The 10891-nt window shown below is 34.0% G+C and overlaps 1 non-coding gene across 1 annotated transcript; it reads right to left on the bottom strand.

Moving 5' to 3' along the window:
• Positions 1 to 2420: 2420 nt before the first annotated feature.
• Positions 2421 to 2527, bottom strand: LOC131411648 (U6 spliceosomal RNA). The gene has a single exon (XR_009221629.1). It is a non-coding gene; the product is annotated as a U6 spliceosomal RNA (small nuclear RNA).
• Between the last annotated feature and the right edge of the window lie 8364 nt (positions 2528 to 10891).

Here is a 10891-nt window from a genome sequence, read left to right as displayed (position 1 = left end):
CCGATAGAGAGAGAGAGAGAGAGAGAGAGAGAGAGAGAAAGAGAGAACAAGAAAAAAGGACAAGAATGGTAAACCTTACAATCATTTTTTAAATAAGAGATGATAAGGATCTCTTTTTGGAAAAATATTAGAAATGAGTTTTAAAATTAATGAAATTTTCAGGTCAGAAATTATTAAGTAAATTTCTGAGAAAAGATAGCTGTCCTCTTATTATCTGATCCAAAAAGATCGACTCTTTGCAACAATTATCAATAAGATAAATTACTATACAAAAGGTCAATCAAATAAATACTTCCATTATGTATCTGCCATCAAAACCCTAGTGCATTTCCATATTATTCTTCTATATCAATATACTTCTTTCAGCAGCACTCTTTGGTGATGGTCAAGACAGTATGTCAGGTTGACTTGTGATTTGGGTTTCCATTTAATTTTTATTTGCTAGAAATACAAAAAACTTACTTTTCTTGTGGAAAATCTAATTTTATTAAATGCCAAATTAATGTTTTAAAATAAATCGAATGATGTGCTATTATTTGCATGTCAGTGATAATATTAAATTTGGCATTTCAGTTATATTATCCAATTACATCTTTTATATAGTACCTTTTTTTTCTAAGACATTAAATGGCCATCCTTTCTCACAGATTTTCATTAAATCATAGGAAGCTAAATTTTAGCTATTCCTATTTTTGAATGGCATATAATCAGTATAACTTGTATGGTCTTGACTTAGCATGTAAGGGTCATATCAAGTACATTATAACCCCCAGGCAGTTAAAAGTTAACAGCCTCATAAATATGTCACAGTGACAAAAGACCTATAAAATTTGATATAAATTTAATATGAATGGTCACCATTCTCAAATTTTCTTCTTGTAGGGGTAAAATTACTTTTTTATTATTACCATAATTTTAGATAACCTCATGAAGTAGCTAGCTTATAGTTTAATATATATTATGGTATATTATGAATATATATATATCTAAACAGAAGTGTACAACAAGCAATTATAAAATGTTCTTTAAAAATAGTCAAATTTTTTGATATCTATGGACATACACTACCTCAACTAGAGCAAAATATTTTTTTCAGAAATTATATCTCTAGAATCCTGTTACCTTTAATGGTAATACATTACATTACCTGTCTTTAATGTAAAGATAATAAAACCTTTAGGAAGAAACATCTGAAAATCCTTATTACGGACTCTTGAAAGATTTTTATAGAATTGTAAATAATAGAGTACTAAATTTTTTGTTCAGCTATGTAAGGTTTTGGTTAAAAATCACAATTAAAGTCAGGTGGCTACAGTTAGCTGAAAGCCACAGGCCTTCTATTTCTTTCCATTTTTTTTTCTAACCTTTAAAATAAAACAGAATTGGCTTTAGGAACAGTTTGCCAATAGTTTCAAACATTTGATTTACCTGAGGTTCTCGATTAATGATCAACTTTTTGGAATTGAGAGAGTCAATGAAAATGAATTTAAATAAAAAATACAGAAATTTAGCAAGATAGGGTTACTTTTAATCTAAGTTGGGGACATTTAAAATAAACACGATTATACTGATATCCACTTGAAATACATTTTGGCATTTGAAAGGATTTTGTTGTTAGTGCAGTTGAATCGATTGCGACTCTAGCAACTTTGTGTACAGCAGAGCAAAACCCTGCCCTATCTTTTTGTACCATCCTCTCACCTTCTGGTGGTACTTCAGACATCCTGCTGGTATCTGAAACACATGTGGCATAGCTTTCAGCATCACAGCAACAGACAGCCGCCACAGTATGACAACAGACAGATGGGTGGTGTGGTTCCCTTACAGAAACAAGCCCCAGTGAGGCAGTGAGAGCACCAAATCTTCACCACTAGACCACCAGGGCTGGCTGAAAGGATTTACGATTACTAACGTCCCCAAACTTAGTTCTACCTTTGATGAAGACAAGTCATTTCTTTTCACTCAGATACTCATAAATTGAAGATTAAGAGTTGTGTCATGAAACCTAAAATTAAACTTCTACTTATTTTAAAATATATATTTTTAAAAGTTCTAGCTAATATCATCACAGACTCTTAGGGATCGGAGAATTATTAGAGCATATCAATAATCAGTTTACCACCATTATGAAGGATAATTTTACAACACAAATGAGGCAGAAGTTAAAGAAGCCGGAGGGAAAGTAAGGTTGGAAGCTAGAACAGTGCTGAAAGCCTTAGGAGTATAAAATATGTCCTCAGCCAAACACCAACTTCATCAACATAAGAGAATTTTTTTAAGAACTTTCCGTTCTTCAAAGTGGTTAATAATTGTCTTTTTTTTTTTTATAATTTTTTGTTTATTGCAGTAACATTGGTTTATAACATTGTAAAAATTTCAGGTGTACATCATTGTACTTCTATTTCTGCATAGATTACATCAAAAATATGAAACGCTTCACGAATTTGCGTGTCATCCTTGCGCAGGGGCCATGCTAATCTTCTCTGTATCGTTCCAATTTTAGTATATGTGCTGCCGAAGCGAGCACGGTTAATAATTGTCTTAAAATGACTATTCCATCAGGTCCAATGAAGCCAAATATTTCCTTCACTTTCCAAGTGCAAATATTCACTGACTGGTTTGGACTTGCTGTCAATGAAAATAAGACAAATGAGAAATTCCTTTATCCCAAGTTTTCCTTGAGAGCATTCACCACAGCTAAAATGGCTAAGCAGTTCATTGAGCAGAGTTCACTTCATGAAGAGGAACTCCAGTCCACTTTGGGATGACTCTATTTGAGAGAAATATTTTCTTACATTCAGATGAAATTAAGCATTAATGAATTCTAATTCTGACTAGTTTATTGAGTATAAATCATTTTATTCTCCTTTACTCACTTCACTACGTTTCCATGTAACTTTATTTCCCTGCTTTCTGTACCTCACTATATTAATAAACAATTGGGAAATATATTTAATAAGTAAAGACAAAAATAAATTACCATAGAATAAGAACTGCTTTTGAGCTGGTCCAGATATTAGCCACAAGGTAGTCTTTTCAAGGTTCTGTAAAATACTTTTGCAACTATAATAAAATTAGTAAGGCAAATGATCAAATAAACCAATAAAAAACTAATTTAAAAAAATGATCCTAAATCAGGCAAGAAAGGCGAGGAAAAGAAAGATAATACAAGCAGGACAACTGTTAAGAATAAAATAAGGCTGTCGATTTAAACCTAAACCTAACAAAAATCATACAAAATATAATAAATACTCCTACTGAAAAATGGATATTAAAGTAGATAAAAAGGTAAAACCAACAATATGCTGCTTAAAAGAAGCAGAGCTAAAAACACAGCCAAATTAAAAAAATGCAATAAAAGAATGAGCAAAAATAATCATATCAACACTACCAAAGAGGAAGCTGGTGTAGCTATATTAATATTAAACAAATAGAACTTATGGGCCACTTCATGATAATATATTGTTCAATTAACCAATATAAACAGCAAAAGTTGATAGATTACAATGTGAAAGGACAAATCCACAATGATGTGAAAATTTTCAATCTATCATTTCCAGTAATTGATAGATCAGATAGTAAAAACAAATCACTAAGGCTACAGAAAAGTTGGTAGCATAATTACAAACTTTACCTAACAGACATTTATAAATACTGTCAGCAAGAACTGCAAAAAATGCATTGTTTTCAAGCATATATGGAACTGTTATCAAGACTGAAAAGACTCTGGGCCATAATGCTCATTTCACTAAATTTTAGGATCTAAAATTATACAGAATACGTTATCTGCAATGAAGTTAAAAGTCAACATAAAAATATCTGCTAAACATATATGTTTAATTTTTTTTGAAAGTATACACTACAAAATAATACAGGAATGAAACTTGTAATGGAAATTAAAAAGTACTGTAACTCATTATAAACAAAATACATAAAAATGAATCTCGACATATACCTCACACTACAGTCACTTCACTCCAGTAGTGAATGTTCTCAGCTAAGTGGTGGGACAGATGGGGAAGGGTGATTCCTCCACTGTCCTACTTGTTAATAAGGGTCTGAGAAACCATGGAGAATTGTCTCCCAACAGTATCCACCTCTCGTTTCTAGTTTTTGTCAAATGTTCCCATGAGTACCTTAGACTATTGGCCACTGTATATAGGCCAGGGGACAAATCCGTTCCATTTGTTTCATACAATATTTAATTAAGGCTACTACCTACAGGACTTCAAGCTGCAGGATGAGAACACACTGCAGTACTGGCCTCAGCCATGTCCTAAGTCCCAGAGAGATGATGCACTCAGTGGCTTTGTGTCATAGCTGAGGAACCCCAAACTTAGGAATCCCCAGTCGGGCTGGCAGCACACTTGCACAACCCGTGCTTTGGAAGGAGTCCTTAGTTTTATTATCCTGGACAGCAAAAGATCTATCCTATGCCCAAGCAGAAGACACTTGTTCTATCTTGCAAGTCTGCTGACTATCCAGAAATCCTTGAGAAGATAGTTCAGTACAAAATCTATCAATGTCTTTGCTAAGAATATGTACAGACCTGACAGAGACCTATGAAGAAGTGTCTCCCGACATGAGTAAGGTGGTTAGATTTAGATCCATGCATGTTTTATACCAGAAATCAACTGTTCAAACATATTTTCACAAAAATAAATAATTTATAGGCGCCTAAAAACAAATATATGTAGAAACATAAATATTTGAAAGTCATTACTGGAATGATGCCCTGTGTTTCTGGGTAGAAAGAATAAATATCATAAATACTTTCATCTTTATCTACAGATTTAATTAAACTCAATTAAAGGTTTTAGTGAAACATAATAACATGATTTCAACATTTTTATAGAATATAAAAGGCCCATTAATAATCAAGATACATCTATCAAACAGAAAGAAAATAAAGAAAAAGAGCTCTAGTAAATATTAAAATTTACTATAAAGATATAATAATTAAATGGTTTGCATTTCACAGTGATATACAAATATATCAATGGTACAGAATATTGATCATATATATCAACATACACAAATAAACTTTAATATAAGACAGAAGTAGCTTTATAAATAATAAAAAAAAACTATGCTGGTTGGATTAGACACATAAAATTAACCATCACACTGGGCGTGATGAAAATTGAGCTCCCACACAAATAGGAACACACACTGTAAATATAAAATTTGTTTTATTAGGGTAAAGCTCATTCACAAAGAAGTAGCATGAGACATCCCCCTTCCCATGCTTGTTTCATCCACAGAGATGTATACTTATGTGAGAAATCTCTGACTGGTATCCATGGAAAAAGGTCCTTTCACCATAGACAGGTAGGGCTCCAAAATATAAGGTAGGCCCATACAATGCTGCATAGTTTTAGGGGTAAGGGAAGAGCCCACCTAGGTGTCTATGTGGTTGTAGGAATTTCTGGTTGACAAAAGGCTTTGTCAGAAAATGGAAAGCTGCAGAATGCAGTCTACAGAAGGGAATACTAGAATTAAACTAGTTGTAATTGGTAAATATTGTTGTGTAATGAATTACCTCAACATTTAGCAGCTTAAAATAATAACATTTATTGTCTCACAGTTTCTGTAGGTCAGGAACTAGGGTATACATTAGTTAGTTCTCTGCTTCAGGGTCTCTCACAGGGTTTAAACAAGGAGGCCTCTGAGCTGCCATCATCTCAAGGCTCAACTGGGGAAAGATCAGCTTCCAGGCTCATTCATTCTTCTGCTTCTTGGCAGGATTAAGTTCCTCCCTCGCTGATGGTCAGAAGCTTCCCTGAGATTCATGTGACCTGGGGATTTCCACAGTACAGCTCATGACATGGCATATTCCTCGTTAGAGTGAAGAAGTAGGACGTGCACCATGAAGTGGTCAAGGAGAGAGAGCAAAGAGAAGGAATTATTTTGCCCAGATCCTGTTTCTCATTGGTTAAGGCTTATCCCACAGGGGACTAACTTGTTCACACTTCCAGGAGAATCAATTGGCCCATCAGTAAACTCGCAGGCACCAGGTTGAATGCTGCATCCAAATCTAAAAGGTGGGGGCAACCCCCCACAAAAGGCACGCCAATCAAGGAGACAAAAAGAAGGCCAAAGCAGAGAAGTCTGAAGAAGCACATAAACTGTGTAACCTAACATAAATGTTTAAATTTAATGTTGTACTGAATGTTTTATAATAATCATGCTTACTTTTCCAGATAAGTTATTACTAAGTGGGCAAGAAATTATACACTTCTATTTGTAACTCATAAAACATAAAGTCAGAGAAGTATATCATGATTTCATTTGGTTTACTCAGTCACTTCAGGCTCTGACAAAGATAGAAGTTCATTGCCCACAAAATCTACAAAGGAATATGGGATTGGCCTTAAAAATGGAATCATTATGGCCTCTTAAATTACATGACGGCAATGTAAATAAACATTATGCGCAACAGCTGCAGCCCTTGTAGAACAGCTGCTTTCTATAATTAGAGAAGTCAGCTGCTTCAATGAGCAGAATAAGGCAAGAATGTAGCAACGAGAATAAAAGTTAGCATAAAGAACACTGAGGCAGCCACACATTTAGTTTTGGAAATTTAAGTAATCATTAACAACCTCTAAAAATCTGTTAATATTCCCATCCTGCGTGATTGTGACCTAAATTCACACCACTTCAAGTTAAGTGCAAAATACAAAGAAGAAAAGTACAAAACGGACACTGAAAAATCACGTCAAATACAACAGCACTTGATTTTACTGGGATAATATAAGACTTTCTTTCTCCTGCACACGAGAGGCATTAATGCATCATCTCTCAAGTGTATATGGGCATCTGTGTGATCAGAGGGGCTGGGCAACGACTGCCGGGAGAAATAGGAAAATGATTCAACACAGGAGGATACTGAATTCTCTCTTATATTTCCCATTTGAATGTCTACATTTTACTCGACACACTGGTCCTTCTCATCTTCACTCTGAAGAGCTTCTCAATGAACAACAGAGATTTGCTGCTGCGGTAAATTAAAAATAGGAGTAGATGTGGGTTTTGCAAGTCTAATACATAAATTCATATACCAGATAACTGTTTCTTCAGTTTTTGCACACAACTGTGGTACAGCTAATAATTGTTGTGGCATAATTTCAAACAGGTATACAGATGGAGTAATTTAAGCCTCATCCAGAAGCCATATAAAGATTAGGAAAATTGTCAATAAATATACCGGAAGGAATAAGGATTATAAAGCATATTTAAGATCAGGAGATTTTTCTTGCACCATTAGGTACAATTCCAATGAGCATCATACAGTTTAAATGATAGAGGCAGGTGAATGAGGAGATTCATATTGTTAGTCTTTCTATTGTTTAAGGTTATGACTAAAAGAAACTATCAATCTATATCTGTATCTATGTCCTTATCTATTTATATGCTATTTAGAGGGAGGATTGAGCTTGGATAACTATAGGGTCTTGATACCATAAAAGTTATTTCTATTTCAATTTCTTCATTTCTATTCTATTTTCAATTTTTCTTAGCTTAACTTAATCAATAGAATTGCTTTTTCAAGGGAAAATGACTATTTTTTCTTGAGATATATTGACATAAAACATTGTGTAAGTTTAAGGTGTACAATGCATTCATTTGATACATTTATATCTTGCAATATGACTACCACTGTAGCATTAACCAACACTTTTATCACATCACATAATTATCATTCAATTTTTTTGTGGTGAAAATATTTCAGATCTAGTTACTTCGCAATTTTGAAGTATATAATACAGTATCATTGACTATAATCACTATGTTGTACATTAGATCTCCAGAACTTATTCACCTTCTACTTGAAATTTTGCGTCCTTTAAAAACATGTCCCCATTTCCCCCACCCTCTAGCCCCTGGTAACCACCATTCTACTCTCCATTTCCATGAGTTTGCCTTTTTTAGATTCCATATAAAAGTAATATCATACAGTATTCATCTTTCTCTGTCTGACATTTCACTTAGCATAACGCCCTCAAGATCCATCCACGTTGTTGCAAATGGCAGAATTTCTTTCTTTCTGATGGCTGAATAATATTCCATTGTGTGTGTGTGTGTGGGTATATATATATATATGTATAGGACTTTATCCATTCTTCCATTGACAGACACTTAGGTTGTTTCCATATCTTGGCTACCGTGAATAATGCTGCAATAAACGTGGAAGTGGAGATATCTTTTCAACATCCTGCCTTCATTTCCTTTGGATATACACCCAGAAGTGGGATTGCTGGAGCATATGGTAGTTCTATTTAATTATTTGAGAAACCTCCATACTGTTTTCCATAGTTGCTGAACCTATTTACAGTCCCACCAACAGAGCACAAGGGTTCCCTCTTCTCCACATCCTTGCCAACACTTGTTATCTCCTACCAGAAAACAAAGGGAAGAAGCTCCTTGGCATTGGTCTTCGCAATGATTTTTGGATGTGACACCAAAAGCTCAACAACAAAAGCAAAAATGAACAAGTGGGACTATGTCAAACTAAAAACTTCGGCACAGCAAAAGAAACAATCAACAAAATGAAAAGGCAACCTACAGCATGGAAGAAAATATTTGCAAACCATATATCGAATAAGGGGTTAATATCCAAATTATATTAAGAACTTATACAACTCAATGACAAAAAAACAAACAATTTGATTGAAAAATGGCCAGGGGGACTGAATAGATGTTTTTCCAAAGATGTGCAAATGGCTAAAAGGTACGTGAAAAGATGCTCAACATCACTAATCATCAGGGAAATACAAACCAAAACCACAATGAGATACCACCTCACACTTGTTAGAATGGCTATCATCAAAGGAAATGACTATTTTCAATGTGAACATATTTTAAAAAGGAGTTGTTTAAACAAGTATAGAAATTTTTAAATCTATTTTGGAAAACTTTCCTGCTCATTATTAACATCTGTAGGTTTCCTAATTAAAATATCTCTTTTGATTTAAATTAAGAGAAAATAATTTGTAGGAGTGTGTCTGCCTCTGGATTTTCACCTATGTATGTGAAAATACAGGTTTTATCAAAGTGGAATTTGTTTAAAGCAATAATAGAGTCACTTTACAAATTTGCTTTAAATATTTTAGCACAGAAAACTGCTATTTTCCTTAACTACATAAATCTTTGTGACTATAAAATACAGAACTGCATTTATAGTTCAAATTTAGAGTAGACTCAGGAAATTTACACAGCTTCCTAAAGTGTCTAATGGCTCCTAACCAAAAACAAAATGATTCTGCTATAAGATAATGATGTTTTTAAATATAAAAAAGAAATTCTAATTAATTTTTATGTAGTTATATTTCTTCTTCATCTAACCCAAAGAATACTTTCCTTCAAATGTGCATAAAATGCCAGGTGTTTTAAGAACCCGAGGTACAGTAAAGGGCTCAAGTTTAACAATCCAAATTTGAAAAATTTAATACTCTCAGCTCAAATGAACAAATTCAATAAAATAGAATAAAAGAGAACAAAGCAAATCCCCTTGATTGTACCGCAATTCACTTTAATAAATAATGATATTACCATTATTTACTAATACTATTAGGAAAAATTATGTGATAATAGGTATTTATGCTTTCTATGTGGTTTCTATGTGCTTTCACTCAGTTCTGCTAAGTGCTTTAGAAGTTTATCTCAATTCATCTCCATAACATTTCTATGAGGTAGGTAATCTTATTTTCCCCGCTTTATAAATGAGACATCTGAGGCTGACTTTTTCAACCTTATACAGCTAGGAAGTGGTAAAGGCTCGATTTAAATCAAAGCAACCAGATGCTAAAGCCCCTCATTTAATCACTACCCTGTGGTGACAACAGGCAGTACATGTGCTGTGTGTGTGTGTGTGTGTGTGTGTGTGTGTTTGTGTATGTAATATAGACAGAGGCACTGCTGTATTCATTTTTTTCTTCAGAGTTGCTAATGAAGGCAATTAAGAAGATCTTGGTAAAGCATACTATTTATAACTGAAAGACCTCAATTCTAGGCCCCTATCTGCCTCTAAGTTTCTGAGTACAAGACAAAAATTTCCTATTCTCAAAACCTTTTTCCTCTTATGTGCACATAAAGTGTGTCATCAGTGTCCTGAGGAAAAAATATATATATGTCATTCAAACTGGGATATTTTGAAGAGAATTTAAAAAAGGATTATTTACAAAGTTGTGGTAGAGTGTAAGAAAAAACCAACATGGCACAGAGCAGTATCTTGAGGTTAATAAAAGTGGGAAGCACTTACCTCCCTCAGGCCTCAAGAGGGCAGAGCAGGGACCATTTACTTGAGTATGAAGAAGGAAGGGCTGTGTAGAGGGAGTTGCCCAACATGACCTATGACCTCATGTCAAGGGTCGAAATCATCCAGTAACACCCTGCAGAGGAATAAATACAACCTCACTCTCATCCTTTCCTCTGATCTTCTGGTTAGTGGTTGTCTTCAGTAAGGGATACAGATAAGGGGCACACTGGCCCATCTGTGGTAGCACAGTGTGCGTGTGTGTGTGTTGGGGGGGGGTGCAGATAGGAGTTAAAAAGGAGGGGGCAAAAAGAACCAATTCAGCACAAAGGGTTTTGTAATGGATGATATGAAGGACTCTTTCTCTTCCATAGTTTATAATTAAACACAAAATTTAAAGCTATTTCAGTATCACAACAAACATATACAATATATGGATAAATCTAGCATTCCCTTATAATCAATAAACAAGCAGAGTTGAATTTCCCATTAAAAGAGTATGAGCTCATATTTATAGGTTTTTATCTTTGATTTTAAGTATTATATGAAGAAGAGAATAGTAATTAAAAGCTATTTAAATGGAACTTTAAAACTATTACAGTATCATAGTAAACGACTTGAGGAGGAAAAAGCCAA

The sequence above is a fragment of the Diceros bicornis genome, chromosome 11, assembly GCF_020826845.1.
Source record: "Diceros bicornis minor isolate mBicDic1 chromosome 11, mDicBic1.mat.cur, whole genome shotgun sequence".
Lineage (NCBI taxonomy): Eukaryota > Metazoa > Chordata > Mammalia > Perissodactyla > Rhinocerotidae > Diceros > Diceros bicornis.
The sequence above is the reverse complement of the archived record's forward strand: the minus strand, read 5'-3'. Positions and strand labels throughout refer to the sequence as shown.